This window comes from Microcaecilia unicolor, chromosome 8, assembly GCF_901765095.1.
Source record: "Microcaecilia unicolor chromosome 8, aMicUni1.1, whole genome shotgun sequence".
Taxonomy (NCBI): domain Eukaryota; kingdom Metazoa; phylum Chordata; class Amphibia; order Gymnophiona; family Siphonopidae; genus Microcaecilia; species Microcaecilia unicolor.
This window is the reverse complement of record NC_044038.1, coordinates 240,228,498-240,250,070: the sequence shown is the minus strand read 5'-3', so window position 1 is coordinate 240,250,070 and position 21,573 is coordinate 240,228,498. Positions and strand designations below refer to the sequence as shown.

General features: G+C 45.6%; 1 long non-coding RNA gene across 1 annotated transcript; it reads left to right on the top strand.

Moving 5' to 3' along the window:
• Nucleotides 1-440: 440 nt before the first annotated feature.
• Nucleotides 441-10,854, top strand: LOC115475425. Its single transcript, XR_003943027.1, has 3 exons — nucleotides 441-499; nucleotides 6,993-6,995; nucleotides 10,796-10,854. It is a non-coding gene; the product is annotated as an uncharacterized LOC115475425 (long non-coding RNA).
• The last annotated feature ends 10,719 nt before the right edge of the window (nucleotides 10,855-21,573 follow it).

Below are 21,573 nucleotides of genomic sequence, written 5' to 3'. Positions count from 1 at the left end.
TGACCTAGAGATGGGAATAACTAGTGAGGTAATTAAATTCGCCGATGACACAAAATTATTCAGGGTCGTCAAGTCGCAGGAGGAATGTGAACGATTACAGGAGGACCTTGCGAGACTGGGAGAATGGGCGTGCAAGTGGCAGATGAAGTTCAATGTTGACAAGTGCAAAGTGATGCATGTGGGTAAGAGGAACCCGAATTATAGCTACGTCTTGCAAGGTTCCGCGTTAGGAGTTACGGATCAAGAAAGGGATCTGGGTGTCGTCGTCGATGATACGCTGAAACCTTCTGCTCAGTGTGCTGCTGCGGCTAGGAAAGCGAATAGAATGTTGGGTGTTATTAGAAAGGGTATGGAGTCCAGGTGTGCGGATGTTATAATGCCGTTGTATCGCTCCATGGTGCGACCGCACCTGGAGTATTGTGTTCAGTACTGGTCTCCGTATCTCAAAAAAGATATAGTAGAATTGGAAAAGGTACAGCGAAGGGCGACGAAAATGATAGTGGGGATGGGACGACTTTCCTATGAAGAGAGGCTGAGAAGGCTAGGGCTTTTCAGCTTGGAGAAGAGACGGCTGAGGGGAGATATGATAGAAGTGTATAAAATAATGAGTGGAATGGATCGGGTGGATGTGAAGCGACTGTTCACGCTATCCAAAATACTAGGACTAGAGGGCATGAGTTGAAGCTACAGTGTGGTAAATTTAAAACGAATCGGAGAAAATTTTTCTTCACCCAACGTGTAATTAGACTCTGGAATTCATTGCCGGAGAACGTGGTACGGGCGGTTAGCTTGACGGAGTTTAAAAAGGGGTTAGATAGATTCCTAAAGGACAAGTCCATAGACCGCTATTAAATGGACTGGAAAAATTCCGCATTTTTAGGTATAACTTGTCTGGAATGTTTTTACGTTTGGGGAGCGTGCCAGGTGCCCTTGACCTGGATTGGCCACTGTCGGTGACAGGATGCTGGGCTAGATGGACCTTTGGTCTTTCCCAGTATGGCACTACTTATGTACTTATGTACTTATGTACCTGTTTCTCCTTTCCTCCAGGGTATACATGTTCAGGTCCGCAAGTCTCTCCTCATACGTCTTGTAACGCAAATCCCTTAAAGTGTAGTTAAAATGTTTATTTTGCATTTGACTTACTGCTATCTTGGTTAACACAAGTGGGGTTTACATTTAAAAATGACCAAAAAAAGAACACCATTTCTTTGACAGAAAAGCCTAACCACACAGCAGAAAAATAGTTTTCACAAGTACAGAAACAAAATAACAATGAATTATATGTGTTGACCCCCCAACAATAAACATTTCTTTAACCTTACTTCAACATTTTTTTGCATCAGCTTCACCTCTAGCCTCTTCCGGCAAATATTCCATCAATATGGTGCTAAGTAAAAAATGATGCAAGAGAAATATAAACAATTAAGGGGTCCTTTCACTAAGCCACGGAGAAGCCTACGCGTGTCCAACATGCGTCAATTTCAAATTACTGCGCCAGAAAATATTTTTTATTTTCTGGCGCATAGGCAGTAATTGGCTTTGTACGCACATTGACCATTACTGCCCAGTCAATGGCTGACGGTAAGGTGTCAGACCCAAAATGGACGCACACCAGTTTTCATTTTGACGCACATCCATTTTTGACCCCCCCCCCCCCCACCACCACCAAAAAAGGCATTTTTTTTACAGGTGCACTGAAAAATGGATCTGCGCACATCCAAAACACACGCCTAAGCAGGCCATTTTTCAGCACACTTTAGTAAAAGGACCCCTAACAGAATTACAAACTGTTACTGATATCAAAATTCCTCAACCTAATCTTCACTATGTATCACTGAGAAATCTGGGACTGATGTGATTGAATGGTAGACATTTGACATCAATACGATTTTTTTTTTAACCTGTTCTACACTCCATGCACAACAGAGCTCAGTTGGTATCCCTTTACAGGTCTACGCCCTGAAAATGGCAGGAAAAGTCAAGATCAGGTATACATATGAAGTATCACATACCATACGTAATGAGCAGGGCTGCCGAGAGACTGGGCCGGGGCAGGGCCCGGGGCAAGGCCTCCCCTGGGGCCCCGCCCCCTCCGTCCACCACAGGGCCGTGCCCCCCTGAATTCAAATCATAGCGCCTCACCTCAACCTCGCTCCGTGTGAAAGAAGCACAGCCGCGGCAGTCTGCAGATCGCCTCCCTTCTGGCCTTCCCTCCCTGCAGACTGCCACTGCTGTGCTTCTTTCACACAGAGCGAGGTCGAGGTGAGGTGCTATGATTTGAAGTCAGGGGGGGCCCGGCCCAGTGGTGGACGGAGGGGGGCAGGTGGAGGGGATTGCGGCGCCGGGCCCCCCTTGGAGGCCCGGGCCCAGGGAATTTTGTCCCCCCCCCTGCCCCCCCTTCTCAGCAGCCCTGGTAATAAGTATGTTTGTTTATTTATTTAGATTTTGCTCACACCTTTTGCAGTAGTAGCTCAAGGTGAGTTACATTCAGGTACTCTGGATATTTCTCTGTCCCAGGAGGGCTCACAATCTGTCTGTACCTGAGGCAATGGAGGGTTAAGTGACTTGGCCAAGATCACAAGGAGCAGCAGTGGGATTTGAAGCGGCCACCTCCTGATTGCAAGACCAGTGCTCTAACCACTAGGCTACTCCTCCACTAGCAACATTCCATTTAGAATCTCAAATAGTAGCAACAGAATCTGAAATAGTAGCAGTGGAATCTCAAATAGTAGCAATGTTCAATGTTCCACTGCACTCTAGGCTACTCCTCCACTAGGAACATTCCATGTAGAAGCCTGCCCTTGCAGATCAGCAACGTGGCAGCACAGGCTTCTGTTTCTGTGAGCCTGACGTCCTGAACGTACGTGCAGGACATCGGACTCACATAAACAGAAGCCTGTGCGGCCACGTTGCTGATCTGCAAGGGCAGGCTTCTACATGGAATGTTGCTAGTGGAATAGCAACATTCCATCTAGAATCTCATATATTTATTTAGATTTTGCTCACAACTTTTTCTGTAGTAACTCAAGGTGAGTTACATTCAGGTACTCTGGATATTTCTCTGTCCTAGGAGGGCTCACAATCTAAGTTTGTACCTGAGGCAAGATCACAAGGAGCAGCAGTGGGATTTGAACCGGTCACCTCTGGATTGCAAGATTGGTGCTCTAACCACTAAGCCACTCCTCCACTCAGCAACATTCCATGTAGAATCTCCAATAGTAGCAACAGAATCTCAAATAGTAGCAACGTTCGATGTTCCACTGCACTAACCATTAGGCTACTCCTCCACTAGGAACATTCCATGTAGAAGCCTGCCCTTGCAGATCAGCAACACGGCCGCACAGGCTTCTGTTTCTGTGAGTCTGACATCCTGATCAGCAACACGGCCGCGCAGGCTTCTGTTTCTGTGAGTCTGACCTCAGACTCACAGAAACTGAAGCCTGCCTGACTGCGTTGCTGATCTGCAAGGGCAGGCTTCTACATGGAATGTTGCTAGTGGAATAGCAACATTCTATGTAGAATCTCAAATAGTAGCAGCAATGTAGAATTTTAAATATTTATTTAGATTTTGCTCACACACCTTTTTCAGTAGTAGCTCAAGGTGAGTTACATTCAGGTACTCTGGATATTTCTCTGTCCCAGGAGGGCTCACAATCTAAGTTTGTACCTGAGGCAATGGAGGGTTAAGTGACTTGCCCAAGATCACAAGGAGCAGCAGTGGGATTTGAACCAGCCACCTCTGGATTGCAAGACCGGTGCTTTAACCACTAGGCCACTTCTCCACTATAGCAGCAGTTCCTATAGAAGCCTGCCCTTGCAGATCACCAATGTGGCCGCGCAGGCTTCTGCTTCTGTGAGTCTGACGTCCTGCACATACGTGCAGGACGTCAGACTCACAGAAACAGAAGTCTGCGCAGCCTTCTACATGGAATGTTGCTAGTGGAATAGCAACATTAACATTCCATGTAGAATCTCAAATAGTTTCAACATTCCATCTAGAATCTCCAATAGTAGCAACAGAATCTCAATCAGTTTCCAACATTCCATGTAGATTCTTTTCAGTAGTAGCTCAAGGTGAGTTACATTCAGGTACTCTGGATATTTCTCTGTCCCAGGAGGGCTCACAATCTAAGTTTGTACCTGAGGCAAGATCACAAGGAGCAGCAGTGGGATTTGAACCGGTCACCTCTGGATTGCAAGATTGGTGCTCTAACCACTAAGCCACTCCTCCACTCAGCAACATTCCATGTAGAATCTCCAATAGTAGCAACAGAATCTCAAATAGTAGCAACGTTCGATGTTCCACTGCACTAACCATTAGGCTACTCCTCCACTAGGAACATTCCATGTAGAAGCCTGCCCTTGCAGATCAGCAACACGGCCGCACAGGCTTCTGTTTCTGTGAGTCTGACATCCTGATCAGCAACACGGCCGCGCAGGCTTCTGTTTCTGTGAGTCTGACCTCAGACTCACAGAAACTGAAGCTTGCCTGACTGCGTTGCTGATCTGCAAGGGCAGGCTTCTACATGGAATGTTGCTAGTGGAATAGCAACATTCTATGTAGAATCTCAAATAGTAGCAGCAATGTAGAATTTTAAATATTTATTTAGATTTTGCTCACACACCTTTTTCAGTAGTAGCTCAAGGTGAGTTACATTCAGGTACTCTGGATATTTCTCTGTCCCAGGAGGGCTCACAATCTAAGTTTGTACCTGAGCAATGGAGGGTTAAGTGACTTGCCCAAGATCACAAGGAGCAGCAGTGGGATTTGAACCGGCCACCTCTGGATTGCAAGACTGGTGCTCTAACCGCTAGGCTGCCACTCCTGTTGTTGGACAGACTGGATAGCCTATACCGGTCTTTATCTGCCGTCATCTACTGTATATTCAAATTCTCTTATCCCCCACTGCCAGATACTTTATGAAGTAACACCAAGCCTTACAGTAAAAAAATAAAAAAGGGGGGGGGGGGGGGGGGAAGGATGTGAATGAAGGAAACAGCATCAGTACTGCCAAGCTAGATGCAAAGCTTTGATAAGGAAGGCCAAGTATATTTTTTGTTTGGCTACATTAAGCCTGTGAGGGTGTCAGTAGGACTATTATGCAAGGGGTAAACGAGGCAGTCAAGGAGGACAAGCCATAGCGCAGGGACTAAATTCATTCTTTTCTGAGGTATGTGCTGAGCAAGGTGTAAGGGAGCCGATGATGTGGAGGAACTGAAACAAAATCCTGGAAGCTATAAAAGGAGCATCAGCAAACTAAAGAGCTGCAAATCACCTGGACTGGATGGTATACACCCCTGAGCACGGAAAGAACTCAAATATGAAATAAGTTACAAGATTATTAATAATAGATCTGTCATTCAAATCTTCACCAGCACCTGAAGATTGGAGAGTGACTACCCTAATGCCAATTTTTTTTTTTTTTTTTAAAGGGCTCCTCCAGGTGTGATCCAAAAAAACAACTACAGACCAGTCAGTCTGATGCCATTGCTGGATAAGATGGTAGAAACCAGTGGCGTTTCTAGACAAAAGTATTGGAGGTGGCAACAGGGCAGCAAGCTAGTATGGGGGAGGGGAGACAATGTAATTTTCACACATTGTGTCCACCCTTACCTTTAAATTGATTATAAAATATATTACAAGAAAAAAATCCCATGGATCTTTTATACAATAAAGAACCCACTGGCTATTTTTAACTAACCAATGAAAGCTCACATTACCCAATTATTGAATAATCTCATTCAAGCTCTCCTGCTACATGGGTTTGGGGGGGGGGGGAACCTGGAGTCTATACAAGATGCAACAGAATCTCAGTACCTGGTCAAAACAGCCCTGACAAAAAAAGCTCCCGACATAATAGCCCCTGACGTAACAGCCACTGTCAAAACGTCCGGCCCACAATATAGCCCTTGACAAATTACCCCCCCCCCCCCCCAAGAAAAGGGCCTGATCAGGCTGCCCAGAATATGTCACTGCATTTTCTTCCCTAATAATCTTACCTTGCCAAACAGGATAAGGTTGGTAAGACTATGAAAATGATGACAATATTGTTTTGTTTTGTTTTTTTAATTAGCATGTTGATGGAAGAATAGTTTCCTTAAACAGCAGAACAGATCATGAATACCAGTTGGTAGCTATAGAATTTTGTTTATTTCTATCTGCTTTATACAATGCAATGCTGGTTGGAGCCTTTATCAGTGAAAATTTCAGTTGTAGTTTATCTTTTTTTGTGATGTGTTATTTTTTGTTTAGGGGCTATTTTGTCAAGGGTTACTTTGTGGGAGGGGCCAGTTTGTCAAGGGCTATTTTGTTACAAGGCTGTTTGTCAGGGCTATTATGTCGGGGTGCCAAAAATCTCAGGTTCTATAACACACCAGGTGCGTAGCCAGCCCTCCAATTTTGGAGATGACCAGAGGTAGTCTCCGGGGAGGGGGGGGGGGCAACGCATTCTTCCTGTCTCCTCAAAACCCAAAACACTGTTTTACTTGTAGAAATGCACTTAAAAATGATCCCATTTGTGAACACAAAACCCCCCACTGAGAACCTATGTGACAAATTCCAAGGGCTCAGACAGCCATAACCTAATTTATGAGAAAAGCAATGTCACTTTTCTAGGGAACACTGATATGTCTTCCATTAGAAAAATAGACCAAACCCTACAGAAAAACTAAACACTAGCAATACCTTGTATTGGTCACACACACACAACACAAACCAGCTCTCACCTCATACAGAATAAAGCACCACAGATTATAAATGCATGCAGACAAAAACTGAACTGGAGACTCTCGGAAAACTAGAAACAGTAATGCGTTTTTCCACCTATACTGAGCAAAATGCAAAGATATTAAAAAAAATATATCCATTTTCAAAAGTCCAAATGCTGTGGTAACAATATTATATTTCAACAGTGAGCTTCTCGGCAAAAACCATTCAACAAACCCACTGCTATATAATTCTTTTAAATACTTTTGTGTTGGATGATCAGAAAGTAAAAATGGCATATTCCTTAAGCACAGCTAAATCAACAAACTTCCTTTCATATTCTTGTTTTAAATTCTTATTTCATAACCCACTTATTTATAGTATCTTTATTCAGATTACTTATCTGGACTTAAGCGTCTTCCAAACAGGTGCCCTCCCGATATGGTGTCACATTTCGCATCGGCGAGGTTCCTGGTGGTTGGGAGGCGGGGATAGTGCTGGGCAGACTTATACGGTCTGTGCCAGAGCCGGTGGTGGGAGGCGGGACTGGTGGTTGGGAGGCGGGGACAGTGCTGAGCAGACTTATACGGTCTGTGCCAGAGCCGGTGGTGGGAGGCGGGACTGGTGGTTGGGAGGCGGGGACAGTGCTGGGCAGACTTATATGGTCTGTGCCAGATCTGGTGGTGGGAGGCGGGGCTGGTGGTTGGGAGGTGGGGATAGTGCTGAGCAGACTTATACAGTCTGTGCCAGAGCCGGTGGTGGGAGGCGGGGACAGTGCTGGGCAGACTTATATGGTCTGTGCCAGATCTGGTGGTGGGAGGCGGGGCTGGTGGTTGGGAGGTGGGGATAGTGCTGGGCAGACTTATATGGTCTGTGCCCTGAAGAGGACAGGTACAAATCAAAATAGGGTATACACAAAATTAGCACATATGAGTTATCTTGTTGGGTAGACTGGATGGACCGTGCAGGTCTTTTTCTGCCATCATGTACTATGTTACTATGTATGTATTAATTCATTGATTTCTATCCAACATACATCTTGTGAGCTCTGCCAGAGGTTTCTCAGAGATTCCTTAAGTTTTAAGTCATTAAGTATTTCGTCTAATACAGCTTCCTGTTTAATTTGGGCAGGACACTGTAGAAGTAGGGTCTTGGAGTCAGCTGGAGAGATGTCAGACCCATGGCAGTAGGGGGAAGAGAGAGATTTGTTTATTTTATTTATTTATTGCATTTGTATCCCACATTTTACCACCTATTTGCAGTCTCAATGTGGCTTACATTATTCCGTCATGGCGGTCGCCATTTCCGGATTGAGAGATACACGTGGTATTACATTAGAACATGATTGACATAGTAGATTAAACAGTCAGTTATAAAGAGTTCATTATCGGAATTAGAGATAGGGTGGTATTGCGTTAAAGTTCATTCGTGGTAGAGTAATATTTGGTAGTCCAGTATAGTGAGTTGGGTTTTATGTAGTTCAGGCTTGAGTTTTCGTTGACTGGTAGTTAGGCTGTATCGTTGTGGTATGCCATTTTGAAAAGATTGCTCTTCAGTAATCTCCGAAAGTTAGTTAGGTCGTGTATTTTTCACACGGCTAGTGAGAAAACTTGCTACCCTAGTTTTGGGTTGTGTGTCTAGTGCTGGCCCACTCACTAGGGTGGCACAACTTGAAGAGGGGGATGGTGCCAACGCCGTGAGAAAAATCTCACGGCGTTGGCACCATCCGTGTATTGTACTGGTAGCCAATGAAGTTTTTGCAAAAATGGTGTGATGTGGTCACGTCGCTTGAAACCTTCTATGAGTCTTGATGCTGCATTCTGAATCAACTGGAGCTGGTGCAGGCCCTTTGTAGTCAGACCATTGTATAGTGCGTTGCAGTAATCCAGTCTTGATGTTACTGTGACATGCACAACTGGGATAAGGTTTACCTTCTCGATGTAAGGAGAGAGGCAGCGTAGCTGTCGCAAATAGTAGAAGCAGCTCTTGAAGGTTGCTTGGATTTGGGGAATCAGAGTAAGTGTTGAATCTAACTGTATTCCAAGGTTCCTGACTTGTGATTTGAGGGGGGAGTTCATACTTCCCAAAAGGGATTTTGATGTCAGGTATGTATTCACTTGTGTTATGGACCCAGAGAAGCTCGGTTTTACTTGGGTTCAGCAAAGTTTGTGTTTAGCCCATTCTTGAATTGATGTTAGACAAGTAATCAGTTTATTCAGGGCTGTAGGTAAGTCAGGTTCAATGGGTTTGAGTAGCTGCACATCATCCGCATAGATGAAGAACTGAGTGTCCATTGACCAAATCAGCTCAGCTAGTGGCTTGAGGTAGATATTGAACAGAATAGGTGACAGTATCGATCCTTGTGGTACCCCGGTGTTATGATTGGGGTCAGAACCCCTCTCAAACTTACCTCTTTCCTGGGGGTCAGCTTCTTAGCTGGCTTCTGTTTCTTTTGTCTGTCCTTTCTGAGCTGGCTCTGTCTCTCTGTGCTGGCAGCTTCCAGCAGCATGGGGTTAATTGTTTTACTTTACTACAGCTGTGTGGGTGGACTGAGTTAGCTCTACCTCTCTTTGGGTGTACTGGCTTCAAGTGCTTCACGGTGTTGCATTGGTGTGGGTTGGGCCTCTCTGGGTCAGTGTGCTTTTGCCTAGGTCTAGGGAGTGTGACATCATCAGGGAGGGCCTTGATAAGGAAGTGGTGTTGTTTCCTTCCTTCAGAGCCTTTGCAACAGTGGTGTTTGCCTTAGGTAGGGTGGTGCAGTGTGCACTTCTGACTTTGTGTCTAGTTTCCCTGCTTGCTTTTGCTAAGGGCCAGTTTAGTGTTAGTGCAGTGTGCACTGGTGTCTGTGTGTTTAGCTTTCCTGCTTTTCCCTTTGGTTCCCCTGTTTTTCCCTCTTGGTTTTGGAAGCATTGCTATGTGTAGGGCTTTGGAAGCTCTTTTGCTGATAGAAGTACTTCAGGGTTTGGTGTTGTTAGGAACACTACAGATTTTGCTGTTAGAAGTACTTCTGGTGTTTGTGCTTTTGGGAGAATTGCAGTCTTTGCTGTTTGGGTTTTGGTGCTGTAGGAAGCACCTTGTTAGTTTTGTGTCTAGCTTGCTAGGGTAGTGCTTAGGAAGCTTGTTGGTTTTGTGTTTAGCTTGTTAGGGTAGTGCTTAGGAACCACCTGTTCTGCGTAGGTGTGTAGCTTCCCTGCTTTCCTTTGTACTGTGTGGTAGCACTTCTGCTGTGTGTTTAGTAGCACCTGTGTTAGCTTTGTGTTTAGTTCCCTGCTCTGTTAGTTTAGGGCTTAGGAAGTCCCTTTGTTGAGCAGGGCTTAGGAGCTCCTGTTTAGTATAGGGCTTAGGAAGTCCTTTTGTTAGTGTAGGCCTAGGAGTGCCCTGGTTAGTCCAGTTCCTTGGAGCACTGCTGTCTCTTCTGTTTCCTGTCCTGGTCCCTGTGTCATCCGGTAAGTCCTGCCGGCTACTCGAACCCAGGAGCTCAACTCTTGGGGGGCTTAGTAGCTAAGTGCAGGTGAAGCTGTTTGCTCCAGTCCAGTGTTCCAGTCCGGGGAATTCCAGTCCAGTGTTCCAGTCTGGGGGATTCCAGTCCGTGTGTTCTGGTTGCTGGGCGGTGTCTGCAGTCCCTGCCGGTGCCGGTGTGCTTGCCCAGCATTGGTTGGTGGGTTTTGCCTGCTGCTGTCACTCCTCGTCAGCAGCCCAAGGGCTCACGTTTGCTCCAGAGCCCGGCCCCGCGGGCTCTGAACCTGAGAACCTGACACCCGGTCAGTGTCCATGGTGGTGATGAGTTGCTGTCAGTCATTATGGATTGTTGCCTGTCTCATAGATAGGAACTAAAGCTACATGATCCACACTAAAAGTCACTGCCCAGGAAAAGTACCCAGGTGTTATCGTTGATGATACGTTGAAACCTTCTGCTCAGTGTGCAGCAGCGGCTAAGAAAGCAAATACAATGTTAGGTATTATTAGGAAAGGAATGGAAAACTAAAATGAGAATGTTATAATGCCTTTGAATCACTCCATTCAGTCACCGTATCTCAAAAAAAGATATAGCGGAATGATACAGAGAGGGGCGATGAAAATAATAAGGGGGATGGGATGACTTCCCTATGAGGTAAGGCTAAAGCAGCTAGGCCGCTTCAGGTTGGAAAAGAGACAGCTGAGAGGAGATATGATACAGGTTTATAAAATACTGAGTGGAATGGAACAGGTAGATGTGAATCACTTGTTACTCTTTCCAAAACTACATGGACTAGGGGTGGGGGGGGCGGGCATGCAATGAAGCTAAATAGTACTAAATTTAAAACAAACAGGAGAAAACGTTTCTTCACTCAACGTGTAATTAAACTCTAGAATTCATTGCCAGAGAATGTTGTAAAAGTCGTTAATTTAGAAGGGTGTAAAAAAAAAAGGTTTGGCTAATTTCCTAAAAGTCCATAAACCATTATTAAGATGGGAAAATCCATTGTGTATTTCTGGGATAAGCAGCATAAAATCTGTTTTACTCTTTTGGGATCTTGCCAGGTACTTGAGACCTGGATTAGCCACTGCTGCAAACAGGATACTGGGCTTGATGGACCTTCGGTCTGTCCCGGTATGGCAAGGCTTTTGATATAGCACTTTATACTAACGCTTTATGAATCATTCTCCTCCTGGATAAAATCTCATACCTGTACAAGGGCTGCATTTTATTCACAGAAAAGGGTGGTGAGTGACTGCAATACCCTTCCAAAGAAGGTGGAGAAAACAACATTGATGAGAGAATTCAAAAAGTATATATATATATTCTATATATGTAAAACTCACCCTCAATGTTCTGAAGACAGTGACGTCAGTGAAGCCAAGCCACTGACTTCCTTCAAACAGGGTTCGAAGGTTCGTGGTGGTGAAGCCACCGAAATCGCTCCGGGCCCCGTCCTCGAGGGCGGAGCAATGGCAGAACAATGAAGGGGTTGGCAGGGAGGGGGGGGGGGGGGTGTTGGCGACAATGGGATGGAAGTAGTGTTGAGTGCCTTTACTGAAATGGCTGAAGAAGGCATGGGGGAAGGGGTAGCCTGCAGGGAGTGGAGCGGTGACCCCCCTAACCACTTTGCCATTTTGGTTATCATGTGCTATTAACCACTAGGTTACTCTACAAATCATGCTGACTCTGGGGAGGGAGGGATGGTTGTTCCATTGGAAAAAAAAGCCAACACTGAAGAAGAGGGGGGGGGGGACGGCTGGGGGGAAGGCAAATCTGAGAGGTAGACAAGGGAAAGCCCAAGGGAATGTTGGAAAGTACTAGGCAGTTTTATTGTGCGTCTTGAAAGGAAGGAAGCCATGTAAGGTTTCTGGGAATAGGAAAATGTGATCATCTGTTCAATATTTAATTGTAGGCTCATTTTCAGTGGTGACGCTCATAAAACTGCTCCTCTTTCTTGCTGGCTGCCCTGCACCCTCTGTTTCTATGTCACTCTGTCCCTTCCCCTGCTGCCTCCAGTTCCTCCTGCCCTTCCCAGGTTTCTGCATACTACCTTCCGTCCCCCCCCCCCCCCCCCCCAGTCTTTGCATGCTGTTTCCTCCTGCCTCTCCCTTTCCATCTGCATGCATGCTTTCTCATGATCATCCTCCTATTTCTCCCCCACCCCCCATGTACCAGTTTGCTGTCTAATGGTCCTACTCCTGTCTTCCCTTCCCCTAAGTACCTGTATCATGTTCCTCCTGCCCCCCTCTCACATTATGTGCCTGTATGCTGTCTCCTATACTGTACTGGAATGGAGCATTTTCTCACCTCTTCCAGAGTACAAGGTGGACAAGGTCCCTGTCACTGACCCATTGTTCTTTAAAGACAACCACTGCTCCTGTCTTCTCTTGTACCCTAGTGACCAGCTGCACATAAACCATCTGTTCACTTTCTGTCTTTGCTAATGGGCAGGAGTCTGCAGCATAATTATCCCCACAGCATAGAGCTGTGAACTTAAGTGACCTCAGGCTGATTCTCCACGAGCCACTATGCCCTTGGACAAGGCAAGTACTTTCAAACAGTACCCACACTGCCACCTTGTGGACAGTACTGCAGAATATACTAGAAAACTTTGCTACCATCTGATTTTGAAAGCTAAACCTGCTGGTTAGGTGCACAGTTAAGATTTTATTATTTTGGTTTAATAGAGATAACACAGCAGTCATTAAGTTTAGGAGCAGATGTCATTAGAGCCTCAAAGTGAAAAAGGGGTTCCGAGGAGACTTTACATGAAAATTAAGAGCCCTATACTTAGGGCTTCATTCGTAGAGAAAAAAATAAAGTAGAATTATGAAGGGTTGAGGAGAGGGAGCCAGTGGGAGAAGCAACAGGCTCACCCCCTCCCCTCCTCTTCATGCAGGCTGCCTGGATGGGAGGGGCTGGAGGAGCAGAACATTCCAGCTAGTCTGGAGTCTGAAAAGAAGCTTTGGGACTGTGTTCTAGCCCAATGGTTCTCAAACCTGTCTGGGGAGACCACCAACCACTTGGGTTTCTGGATATCCCTAATGGATATGCATGAGGCAGATTTGAATGCCTGTCACCTCCATTATATGCAAATATCTCTCATGCATATTCATTAGGGGTATCCTCAAAAACCCCATTAACTGGTGGTCCCCCCCCCCCCTTCCAAATGTGAGAACCACTGAACACACTCAGTGAACCACTGAGCTAGGCCATTCCCACGGAACCTAAGCTCTGTCTATAAACAGTACCCCTCCCAGAACAATTGAGTAAAAACACAGAACTGGATGTTATACTTGTAAATATTTAATTTTATTTCATTTCATATACGTAAGATGAGGACAATTGTTGCTCACCCTTCCTGAGATAGAAACATCACTGATGGTTCTTTGAGTTTTTGTGCCTGTCAGGATCTATTGATTTTCTTTTACTTCATCAGCTCATTACTGCCCCTCCTCCCAAAGCTGCTGCTCTGGGTGACCACCTAACCTTGCCTAATGGTTAAGCCAATCCTCCTGGGGGAGGGGGTGAGAACCAGAGACTGATGAGGGGAGCTTCTCATTGAGGGAGAGATGAGACTAACAGTTGGAGAAGAAAACAACTGAGACGGAGGATCCTGGAGGCTAAGAGTTGGTGGAAGAAACGAGAAGACAGAAGAGGGGTTAGATCCGGGAGTGAGTCCACAGGGAGCTCTCCATCTGCCACTGATGGTTCATATGCCTTATGGACAGGCTCAGGGATGTGATTAGGGAAGGATAAAATGTGCAACTGCCCAGTGCTGAAAGGCCTGGATGGGGGTAGTAAATAACAAGCATTAAAGCATGAAACACAAGCGTACAGCTCTGCTCCTATCATCCAGAATGTGGAAGCCATGAGAGAAAGAGGGCTGCAGATCAGTGTGGAGCTAAGCATCACTTATGCACGTCTAAGGTGCCTTTGAAGGGCATTTTCATGCATAGGTGTTAAGTGCTATGTCGTGTATCTAACTCCAAGGTGGGCATAAATATGGGAAGAGCAGGAGCAGACCATGGACATGGCGCCACAAGTCATTTATAGACCACTATCAGTTATGCATGTCACGTGGACTTAGGTGCAACCATTTATGCCTGCCATTGATGTAGCATATGGGGTCATGCCAACACGGGATTGTGTTAGTATTCTATAATGACACGGGTACTGTTCTAGAATTGCTAAAAGCACATCCCATTGTACCACATCGATCAGGCGCCAAGTTATACAACTTTGCCGCCCCCACTTCTTTCTGGGTTTGAAGACCTGGCTTTTTCCATCAAGCATCGGAGTCCACCTAGGTTTTGGTTTTCCTCTATTACCCTACGCATTTTGTGTCATCCCATCCTTCCTCCGTCCTTGTGTTGTGGCTTTCATTCTTTGGCTTGAATGGTTAATTTCTGTTTACCCAGTTGTACTTCCTTTCCTTTTTCTGATTTTATGTGAATTTTAGCTCTGGCAAATGCTGCAATCTGCTAGTTAGTTAACGGCGGTATAGCAAATCTCAATAAATAACTAACTGCCTCCAATTATGTTGCACCATCTCTACCAACCTTACTCCATGGAAGGAAGTTCACACAGAACATAACCTGGCATTCTTCATTCTGGCTACCAGTGTGCGGCTCGACATGTTATATACAAACTCAATCAACTCAACAGATGATCCGTCTAAAAAAAACCACAGAGAGACAAGTCATTTCTCATTTTTATTTTTGAAGGGAGACCAACAGTAGACCAAGACATCACTCCCAGTAGCTTTTTATTTATGTATTTAGTATATCAACATTGGAATGTAACCAAACATACATAACAAACCCTTTGTGTGAGCTCTGTGGATTTGCCGTCATGATGTTCAGAGGCAGAAGATTCTTGTAGATTTCTTTCTTGTGCCAGTTTTGGTATGCAAAACTTAAGTACAAAAGCCCTTTAACATTTTTGTTTCAGTCATTTTTATTAAACCACAATACACAGCCAACTGTCAACGACCTGAGCAAGCATTATCAACAATATTAAACAAACCCATCCCTTTATACCACTGCAGTTGTTTCGGTCACAGATCGAGAAACCGACTCCAGGCCACCGGGGAGACATGGTATTCCAGGATGGAGCAAACAAACAAAAAAACGCAACACTGGGCCTTCAAGACTGAGACAACGGGAGTCCTTTATTAACCGATTATGCCAACGAACAGGTTACCACAGGAGCCTTATCGTTACTAGGCGGTTTTTCTTTTGAACAGATACGCTCGCTTTTGAATATTTTCTCCGTCCATTGAGGCATTGGATTTACACATCTTGCACACTTGATAACTAAATCCTGACCCCTGAGGCAGGCGTTAACGCAGAACATGGCCCGTGTCGGGTCATTTGTTAATAAAGGACTCCCGTTGTCTCAGTCTTGAAGGCCCTGTGTTGCTTTTTTTGTTTGTTTGTATACTTCTTGTTTATGCTGTATTACCCTCTCTGTTTGTTCCATTCCAGAATGGAGCCCAACAATGTTGAGCTGTATTCCTGCGGGGGAGGAGAAAATGCCCTTTAACACACAAGAAGACACCAGATATCCTGAAGGCTGCATTCAATTAACATCTGCTCAGGAGTTGTGATTAGAAAGTGGAGTGGAGGAGTGGCCTAGTGGTTAGGGTGGTGGACTTTGGTCCTGAGGAACTGAGTTTGATTCCCACTTCAGGCACAGGCAGCTCCTTGTGACTCTGGGCAAGTCACTTAACCCTCCATTGCCCCATGTAAGCCGCATTGAGCCTGCCATGAGCTGGAAAGCGCAGGGTAGAAATGTAAAAAAAAACAAACAAAAAAAAGTTTTACAATACAAAGAGCAAGGATACAGCTCAAGAACTGTTTATATAACCTTTTTACTTTCCACACGGAATATTCACTTTTATATATTCTGAAGCAATCGGATCGCTAGGGGTCAGTTCTCCAGAAATGTTTATTGTACATAAGTATGGTACTATTTGTAACGAACAAAAGGCATTGCTTTGGGTCTTTGGTTCCTACGGCCAAGGTAGTAAATGCCAGCTCCACTGGGGACAATTACTTATTTAAAATATGCAACTCTTTGAAGCAACACTTTCCATGTGCTAGCAGAATACCCTTTTGAAAAATAAGGTTATGGTCAGGGCAGCCCCTTGGAAGCTCTACACATTTAAAGCACACTTGAATCTTTAGTTTGCGAAAGGCAGAGAAACCGGTCATTAGGGATAACACAATGATGCTGTTATCCTCCACCAGGCGCAAGAGATGCAAATATCTTCTCTGCTCAAGGGTATTATGGCCTTGTCCTTCCTTCCCCTTCAATAACAACCTTAATTCCAGAACTGGCAGTCATTCAGAGAGTACAGTTCAAGGTGCACAGAAAGCAAAATGCAGCTGAAAGTATCCTATATAATAAAACACACCTCCAACATTCTGAAGCTGACTGCATGGCTGAGGAATTCCTGCTCTCTGTATCCATCTCCTGAATTGACATCACGTACTTCCGGGTTCATCACAAGGTTTCTCGGCTTCAGAATGTTGGAGGTGCATTCTATTAAATAGGATTGGTCAGTTCCTTGAAGCACAGTCAGAGCTCAGCGTCCTGCACAGTAACCCTCAGCCACCAGAGAGAGAGAGAGGGGGGGGGGGGGGGGGCTGACACCATAGAGGGGGGAGATATCTCTGTCACTCACAGTCAATGTCTTTCTCTCTCTCTATGTCTCACACTGTATCACATTCACTGTCACACAGTCACTCACATACTCTCTTGGTCTCATACACTCAGTCTCAGAGAGTCTGTCTCACACACACTCTCTCTCGCACACACTGTATCTGTGCGAAACACACTTTCTCTCACACTGCGTCTCACATACACACTTGCACACTCATTCTCACACACACACACACTCTCTCTCACAGACACACTTGCACCCAGACTCACTCTCTCTCACACACACTCTCACATTCACTCTCTCAAACAAACACATTCCAAGGAAAACCTTGCTAGCGCCCGTATCATGTGTGTCAGAAACGGGCCTTTTTTACTAGTCTTCAAATATGAAAGAAGAAAAAAAACATAATATATGCTTGTGCATTCATTTTGAATGAGTAGACTAGCAAGCAGGAGATGGACCTACTTGTTAGGGCTGTGCAGGTGGGAAATTCTCATTTTGGTAATTTTTGCTTCATTATTGTACATGCTAAAATGAAACTAAAAAAGCTGTCATCAAAATGTATCTCTCGACTGCTCTTCCCAAAGTATCAAAGATCCTCAACAATGCCGAGACTTTCAGGGGGGGTTTAAATAAAACTGGCAAGTACAAAGTCAATGTCCTCTCACATCTGTCACCACGTCTGGGATTTGGCTTCCTAGTGCATTTCAAGAGTTAAGTGCCACACTGTGACGCTTGAGATAAGAAAGCAGCAGCTTGAGTATCCTAATCCATTTTAGCTGAATATAGAAAGTACAAAAATGTATTACATAAAAAAAAAAACAGAACAGTTATGAGCTAGAATATATTCATCTTCTACTTGGACACCACATACCAAGAAAGAACAGATGGGTACAGTTTAGAAAAAAACCACAGTTCTCACGCATTGTGTCCCTATCTAGATGGCACTTCAAATCACCTCCTTTGAGGGCAGGAAATAGCCAGAAAAAGGAGGCAAGACCTGTCATTTCTTTTTCTATAGCATCACCAAAATTTGTCCCTTCCTTTCTGAGCACACTACCAAAACCCTTATCCACACTCATAGTAACATACATAACATAGTAAATGACGGCAGAGAAAGACCTGCATGGTCCATCCAGTCTACCCAACAAGATAAACTCATATGTGCTACTTTTTGTGTATACCTTACCTTGAATTGTATCTGTCATTTTCAGGGCACAGACCGTAGAAGTCTGCCCAGCACTATCCCCACCTCCGCCTCCCAACCACTGGCTCTGGCACAGACCGTATAAGTCTGCCCAGCACTATCCCCGCCTCCCAACCACCAGCCCCGCCTCCCACCACTGGCTCTGGCACAGACTGTATAAGTCTGCCCAGCACTATCCCCGCCTCCCAACCACCAGCTCCGCCTCCCACCACCGGCTATGGCACCCAGTCTGCCCAACAAGATAAACTCATTTTACATGGTATGCGATACTTTATATGTATACCCGAGTTTGATTTGTCTTTGCCATTCTCAGGGCACAGACCGTAGAAGTCTGCTGAGTACTGTTCTTGCATAGTAAATGACGGCAGATAAAGACCTGAACGGTCCATCCAGTCTGCCCAACAAGATAAACACATTTTACATGTGGTACTTTATACTAGGGTTTGATTTGTCCTTGCCATTCTCAGGGCACAGACTGTAGAAGTCTGCCCAGCACTGTTCTTGTACTAACATTTCTAAAGTTAGCGTTGAAGCCCCTTAAAAATTACACTCCAGCCCATCGATATCTTTCAGCCAAGGTCAGGACACAGAAGTCTGCCCAGTACTGGTTTTGCTTCCCAATTACTGCTCTCTTATCACATCTCGCTTAGACTACTACAACTTGCTTCTCACACGTCTCTCACTAAGCCATCTCTATCCCCTTCAATCTGTTCAAAACTCTGCTGCACGACTTATATTCTGTCACTACCCTCATGTTAGCCCTCTGCTCAAGTCACTTCATTGGCTCCCTAACCATTTTTGCACGCGGTTCAAACTCCTGTTATTGACTTACAAGTGCATTCACTCTGCAGCTCTTCAGTACCTCTCCCTACACTCCTCCCCTGGAAATCCATTCATCAGGTAAATCTCTCATATCAGTATCCTTCTCCTCCACTGCCAATTCCAGACTCTGTTCTTTTTATCTTGCTGCACCATGTGCCTGGAATAGACTTCCTGCATCAGTAGTCAAGTTCCAGTTTCAAATCTAGGCTAATAGCTCACCTATTTGAGGCTGCTTTTAACTCCTATTCACTTGTTCTGTACCTATGTCTGTTTTATAATTCCCACCTTAAGTAATTCCCTTATTTGTCCTGTCTGTCTTGATTACACTGTAAGCTCTGTCGAGCAGGGACTCTGTCTTATATGTTCAGTGTACAGCAGTGGCGTAGCTACGTGGGGCCTGGGCCCCTGTAGATTTGGCCCTGGACCCCCTGCCAACGACCTGCTCGACACCCCTCCTGCCACCAACCCGTCGCTTGCCTTTGCTGGTGGGGCACCCCAACCCCCGCGCCAGCTGAGGTCCTCTTCTTGCAAAAGGCTTCCTTCTGTTTCTGACGCTCTGCACGTTTACATGCAGGACATCAGACTCACAGAACAAAGCCTTGCAGATCAGCTGATCTGCAAGACTTAGTTCTGCGAGTCTGACGTCAGAAACAGAAGGAAGCCTTTTGCGAGAAGAGGACCTCGGCTGGCAGGGGTTGGGGTCCCCCACCAGCAAAGGTAGGAGATGGTGGGTTAGCGGCGGGAGGGGGGGTCGGCGGCACCAGGGGGGGGAGCTTAAAATGTGCCCTCACCTTGGGCTCTGGAGTCCCCCTCCTGCCGAAGTCTTGCTACGCCCCTGGTGTACAGTGCTGTGTACGTCTAGTAGTGCTATAGAAATAAGTAGCAGTATATTCTCTGTTTCTAGATAATTCCATGAAAAATATGCATTAAACATGTTTTGAATGTGATTAAAGTGTTAACGTTTATTAACATGCATCATTTTAACAAGATTACCTCGACCGGAAACCAACATTTGCTATATAAGGGAAGGCTCTAGGTGAAAAGAAACACTTGCTCTTTGATGTGCACCATTACCCATAGACCGGAAGGCTCACAAGGGAAAAATGTGAACGGACAATGAAAGTTGTTAAACAGTGACCTTAATTTAAAAGACAACAAAACTGTTGTTTGTAAATACTGTGGTAGTTTAAATATTAAATTGGAGCCTCACAATGTTAACCCTCACCTTGAAAATAAATATTCTTTTGCTCACTCATTGTTCCTGGACTCTCAAGATTCAAATTCCTCCAGAAACTGCAGCCTTGACAGTTTCCTGAGAAAACCAGCAGCTACCCTTAGGCAAAGGGTGATATAATGACCAATACATTGAGTGGAGGAGTGGCCTAGTGGTTAGGGTGGTGGACTTTGGTCCTGGGGAACTGAGGAACTGAGTTTGATTCCCACTTCAGGCACAGGCAGCTCCTTGTGACTCTCAGCAAGTCACTTAACCCTCCATTGCCCCATGTAAGCCGCATTGAGCCTGCCATGAGTGGGAAAGCGTGGGGTACAAATGTAACAAAGCAACTAGCAACATTCCATGTAGAAGGCTGCGCAGGCTTCTGTTTCTGTGAGTCTGACGTCCTGCGCAGGCTTCTGTTTCTGTGAGTCTGACGTCCTGCACGTATGTACAGGACGTCAGACTCACAGAAGCAGAAGCCTGTGCAGCCCCATTGGTGATCTGCAAGGGTCGACTTCTACATGGAATGTTGCTAGTGGAATAGCAACATTCCATGTAGAATCTCCAATAGTAGCAACAGTGGAGGAGTGGCCTAGTGGTTAGGGGGGTGGACTTTGGTCCTGGGGAACTGAGGAACTGAGTTCGATTCCCACTTCAGGCACAGGCAGCTCCTTGTGACTCTGGGCAAGTCACTTAACCCTCCATTGCCCCATGTAAGCTGCATTGAGCCTGCCATGAGTGGGAAAGCGCAGGGTACAAATGTAACAAAAATAAAAAAAATAATACAATGGATTGTGATGGACTGCCAGCTGCTTAATTTGACTACAAATGCAGGGCTGCAGAGACTTCTTCAGGTTGCCACTTCTGATGAGGTCCTATTACCAAGCTGCAGTAAGAGGCCTGCGCTGCCATCAAAACGAGTTTTTGACGCATGCTGAGGTCCCCCTTTTACCGCAGCGGGTAAAAGTTTTTTTTTTAAAAAAAAGAAATGGCTGTACGGCAAGTGAACCACTTGCCGCACAGCCATTTCGGGGGGGGGGGGGGGGGGGGGAGAGGTTACCGCCACCCATTGAGGTGGCGGCGGTAAGGGCTCCCATGCTAACCCGGCGGCAACTGGGCAGCGCACAGCAGTGCCAGATTACCACCGGGTAAACACCAGCGCTACAAAAATAAGCGCTGGAAGCGGCACGTGCTGGGGGCTGCTGCGGTAGTTCTGGATCAGAGTGGTAAGCCTGCTTTGGGGGGCTTACTGCCGCTTCTTAAAAGACCCCCCCCCCCCCATCGTGAACGACCATTAAGCGAAAGTTATCTGAACCCAGGAGAAATAGATGCAATTATCCAGAGCTACATGTGCATCTATAACTGGGGATTACTGGGAATGAGAGCTATCTTGGTACAAAATGTGCTTTTTGATGATAAAAACTGGCTCTTGGAAATGTTGAAGACACATGGATGACCACATCAAGTAAGTACTTGATTAACACCATCT